Source organism: Coenobita brevimanus, chromosome 22 (genome assembly GCF_032717465.1).
Source record: "Coenobita brevimanus isolate Jiangsu-jjx chromosome 22, ASM3271746v2, whole genome shotgun sequence".
Classification (NCBI taxonomy): Eukaryota; Metazoa; Arthropoda; class Malacostraca; order Decapoda; family Coenobitidae; genus Coenobita; species Coenobita brevimanus.
In genome coordinates this window covers 45243535-45249534 of record NC_136975.1, presented here as the reverse complement: position 1 = coordinate 45249534, position 6000 = coordinate 45243535, and positions in this window count along the sequence as shown.

Here is a 6000-nt window from a genome sequence, read left to right as displayed (position 1 = left end):
ACTTGTCATATTCCCGCCCACACCTAATATACCCACCTACACCTCATAATCCACCCATCTCACATATGCCCACCCACACCTCGTATACCCACCCGCATCTCATATATCAATCCATATTTCACACAGACCTACCCACACCTCTCACATACCAACCCACACCTCTTATATTTCCATCCATACCTCATATAATCACCCGCACCTCGTATGTCCACCCATCTCACATAAACCCACCCACACCTCTCATTTACCAACCCACACTATTCATATACCAACCCACACCTCTCATATTTTGACCTACACCTCTCATATACCCACCTTCATCTTTTCTGGCTCTATTTTACAGGCCTATCCTAGCCATCTGCACATGTTTTTTTTTCTTTCTATACATGCACTTCTTACACACCTGCAAGACACAGTCCGTTGACTATCGAGTTAAAAACAAGTTGCCAAGCCCTTGTCAGGCGCTCCTCTGTACAAAATTAATTCAGCTACAAAATCCTCTATCAATTCTCTAGTCATACCTCCGATTTACCCTATCTATCCACCTTCTTCTTGGACTACCATACTCGTATCTCCTGTCATATTCAGACTCAGTTTCATATACCCTTTTCACCATCGTATCCAAGCCAGTCTTCCCATATAACCATACCATCTGGGAACATTTTTCAGTTCAACAGGCTTCCTTACACCACATCCTCTGCATATCGCACCACATCTTATCCAGTCCATTCTACACACTCCAGTGACTCCACACACACATTCCTTGGTAATCACATTTCTGTTTCTGTTACTCTAGACTTTTCTCTCACACGCCATACTGAAGTCTTACACCAGGTGTTAAGGAAGGCACTATAATAGCACACCTTTATGCTATCCTCTTGCAGCTTTGTCACTCATAGCACCAGCCACCTTCCTTCTTGTATTACTCTACTTTCCATTTCCTTTGCACATTCGTTGCTCTTTATGGTCATTATAAAAATACCACTAGTAAGAACCTGTCTTCCTCTCTCCTAGTTCAGCACACTGGCCCAGTTCGTAAGTGATGCTAATGGAAAAGTTGACTTGGACCGTAGTGAGTCAGTGGGTGGATCCTACACTGGGGTGTTTCCTATGGGACTCTTCTCCACCATCAGGGAGTTCCCCTTCACGGCTGAGAGACTGCAAAAGCTCGACCCCACCAAGCCATGGAAGGTATCTGTATCTGTGTTAGTTCATTTGAGGTCCAGACTTCATAGTGGGAGAGTGATAGCCAGAAAGAAGCCTTCCTTATGCGGGTCAAGTATAAATCATGAAAAGGGTTGTCAAAAAGAAAGTAGTGCATGTGAGCTAACATGTATTGGCTATGTTGCATGTGTGTGTGTGTGTGTGTGTGTGTGTGTGAACCAACAGGATACAAACATCAACTGGCATATGAAAGACATTTTGCCAGCACCCTCTTCAACTGTCGATTACAGCTAAATATGAACCCACACACAAGGTACTACAGATAACAGATGAACACATTAAGCACTGAGCCATCATGTCCAGCATCATAATTAGGCAGCTCAGCCCCACCACTTGAAAGGGTCCTTCTCCATCAATGTACATATCCTGAAATACTGTGATCAAAGAAAACTTTCACTTCGTGGGAATTTTGCATTAGCCTATTTTCACCTTCTTACTACATTTATAATATTCAGATGACTGTGAGTGTGCATGAGGGTCACTTGGCACTGGATGAGTGTTAAGCTGGTATGAAGGAGATAATGGCCTCCAGTAATTACCTGTATAATCATCTAACGTTGTCAAGAATACCTGAAATACCCGGTACACATCACATTTCTATATTACTGGGGGAGAAATTCGAGGCAGGCAAGACAGAAGTGGTGGCATCTAATATAATCGTCTGGTACAATAAACTAAAATACAAAACATACATTTCAGATGATTGTGAATGTGTATGAAGGTCATTTGACAATGGACGAGTGTGAGGCAAGGGAAAAGGAAGTGCTGGCCTCCACAGAACTGGTGCGGCTGGTGATCGGACCTGGTGTGCGGCGTAACATTGTCCACCATGGCAGAGTGCGGGGGACGCTGTTCATGCCCCCTGGACCAGGTTACTTAATTGTCAACTTTCTTCAGCCTAATTTTATATGACTCCTTGTTATCTTTTACGTTCACTTATACGTGTACAGCTACCTTGCACTGCACTACCAAATTGTAATGAAGAACAAAGTGAAAAATATGACAAAACATGGTTTGCTTACAGGCATTTCACTGCTATGGAAACTTATCATGAAAACTGATTAGGCTCTTTTATGAATTTCAGGACCTTTTCCAGCAGTCATCGATATCTTTGGCGGTTTTGGAGGCCTCAGGGAATACAGAGCAGGTTAGAGACACTTAGATATCAAACAGCCATTTCCATTTTGCCCCATTCGAGGAGTAGAGGTCCATGACTAAGCTACTGTAGTCCAGTACTTTTAGGGGGATATGATTGGCTTACTCTCCTTGGTGGTATTACGTGACTGACAACTTCCTGGCACCTCTGATGAATCAAACCTATCAAGGCCATCATTCTGAATGGGGAAGACATAAAATTATTCAGTTTGACAATTTTAATGCGGTGTGCGAAGAAATTGCTATTCATTACAAGCAGTCTTCACTGAACAGCGGTAATGGTAATAGTACAATAATAGCCCCAGGATCTTCTGACACATGAACACAGTGAACTGCAAATGGAAGTTCCCCTCCTCCTGCAGCTCACCGTCTTCCATTCAGGGGATAGGAAGGGAGCTGAGAGACATTTGTATAACCAGGCAGTGGAGCCACCCGGTCACATCAGTGCCACCACATGAAGGCCTCTCTCCAGCACCAGTCCCCATTGTGTGTGGAATGTATTGCAAAGTACTGAATTACAACTTTTTCTAAACAACTGGTACTACAATTGGTCAGATATAAAGCACTGAGATTAATAACGGACATGGAGTGAGGATCAAGAGGCAGAGGTACACGTACAGTACATGAGTACAAATACTGAATAGGGTCTCTGCTACTATAAAACTGTATACAGTAGTTATATCACAGCAAATTGATATTAACAGGATTATGAAAAGGGTATGTCATATATGAGTGAGTTTGAAAGAGGAGGAGGCATAGTAGGCCAAGAAGCTGGATGGCTGTGGTAAATGGTGAGTAAGAAGATTAAGAATGGAGGTTGAGAAAGCTGAAAAATTGGGAAGGAATCCAAATGGATGGAAGATGTTTATTTGCAGATGCATCTGAAAAGTGCTGAACCTCGTTTTTTACTTGGTTGTTGACAAAATGACTATCCCACAGGTGTGTGTGCAGCCTAACTAAAAGAATTTTAAAATATGTGCCAATGGCTTATGCATGTGAAGCGGAACAGATATTAAATGCCATGCTTGATTAATGTGTGAAAATGCATACCCTGTTTCACTGAAGATGTTATCTGACAGTTCCACTATTGTGTTATTCTTTATTTCTAGATCTCACCTCATCTGAGCTCTTCAGTGAGTATTGGTTAGGATGATGATAATGTTACTTCCATCATGATGTTAATGAAGTTCTCTACTTCCAGCCATCATGGCATCACGGGGATTTGCCACACTTGCTCTTGCTTATTTCAAGTATGAAGATCTGCCAGAAGACATGAAAAACTTAGACCTGGACTACTTTGAAGAAGCTGTTGAGTATATACTGAGTCAGCCAGAAGTCATACCTGACCGTTGTGCTGTTGTCAGTTCCAGCAAAGGAAGTGACCTGTCCTTGGCTATGGGCATTCACATTGGCAAAGTTAAGGCAGTTGTTTGTATCGGAGGAATGCTAGTAGCTGTAGAAACCACCCTGACTTATAAAGGGCACCAACTATGGAAAGGCATTGACGTGCAAAAGATGATGACAATGGATCATAAAAAAAGGATAGTCTGGAATGAGAGCAAAGCTGAAGAGATATTCCGTCATGACAACCCTAACATGGTGCCCTGTGAGACAGCTCCAGATGACACCTACTTCCTTCTGGTTGGTGGTGACCAGGATACTACTCTTGTTAGGTTGTCAATAGCTGCAATGGCAGAACGCATGAAAAGACACGGTCGGGAGGCCCAGTGTTGCACTATCATCTACCCTGGGGCTGGGCACATCATAGAACCTCCCTACAACACCAGCTCTGACCACAGCAAATATACAGTTGATCCAGAATCCGCACGTAAAGTCCCTGAAGGGATGAAGGAGATTATCATGTATTGGGGAGGAGAGCCCCGCAGTGTTTGTCAAGCTCAGGAAGATTATTGGCGCCAGCTTCAACAGTTCTTGAATTTACATGTTCGTGATCTGAGTGCCTGGTACCAAGAATACTTACAGCATTTCCTCCACAACCAAACTGAGCAAAAGAAGTAGTTGTATTTATACAGTACTCTCACACACATTGTGCTGTAGATTTGTGAACCTAATTAATGTTTGTCTTCTGTTACATGCATCATCGCACAGTTCTCCTAGATCTTACATGACATATTTAGAGGAAGGTATACAAATTGTTACAAAATGTTTTATATCAAATATATTAAACATCTTGGAATAGCCTACAGAACTAAAGGCATCAGTAGAACAAATAGCATAAGAAGCAGCTATCAAAGTAGTGGAGGGAATGAGATAATTATGATGTATCTTGGATAAACAGAAGTACAGTATTATCCAATGATGTGGACATATTCAAAGACTGAACACAGATAAGGTGCCTAAGAAAGATTGTAACAGCATGCTGAAGAAACTGAAAGGGGGAGATCTCATTTAGAATCAAAGGGGCAGGTGAAACAGGGCATGTGTTAGAGAAAAGATGAAAATGTGTTTGAAAGGGTTGTTGTTGAGTAACCCCAGTCTGTCTAGTTATGCAGACCCATTATCTGTGGGAAAGCAACCATCCCATGCAGTGAATCAATGTTCCTTTATGGCAGACAGTGCCTTGCCACAACAAGACATGAGGAAGAGTGTGGAGATTTGGTTCTGGATGGTACCACATTTGCGCATCTACACCCAGCTTACAGGAGCACCATAGTAGACTTAACATCACCCAATCATTTGGTTATATCTTTACTACCCTGCATTGTAAGGTGTTTCCTGGGTTACAGAAAACCATTAAGCTAGTCAGTCAGTGTCAAGCCACCTGAGAGTGGATAAGAAGAGTAATAAAAAGTGACACAAAAGATAAGAGAAATAGGAGGAGAGGAGGGCAGATACATAAAAAGAATGACATAGGTGAAGGAAGGACTAGGCACCACTACATCATGTGAATGGATGATGCAAATATAGATAAACCATGGAGACAATTCAGTCTTAGGTGTCCCACTGGGAGGCCTCCAGAAGAGGTCATGTCATGGAAGATGATTGCAATGATAATGATAAACTAATCTAAATGTGTTGTTGATGCATATGTTCTTTTTAAATCACAATTATAGTGAATCAACAGTTTAATTATAGGCTCTACAGGCCTTGTTGATGTTTGTTATGTTGAATCTCTTTGAAACAGAAAATAATCATTCTGCTGACACAGTGGTACTTGGTTGTTTTTATTGGTACTGTACTATACTGTACTTATAATACTTTAAGTTGTTAATGGGTACCATAAGATGTTAATGGTGTAGAACTATATCTCATCACATCCAATATCTCCAGCCTAAATGGATTCCTCCTGTGCTTAATAAAATACTGTAATCTGTCAAAAGCCATATCATAATTGAGTGATTCTCTAGCTGAAAGGATTAATTAGCATAAACTTATCAGTGATATTAGACAAGGTTTGGGGGATATCAATAAAAAATATATAAAAAGTTTTGTTTCAATCACCTTTTATGTAAATACTGTACACTTCACCATATTGTTTTTGTGGGTTAGGGGATATAAATACTTTGGCTTGGGTGGGGGGTAACGAGAGACAACCCCCCCCCAGGGGATACGCCCCTGGCATGAGTATGAAAAACCAAATATGACAACAATGGAAATGGG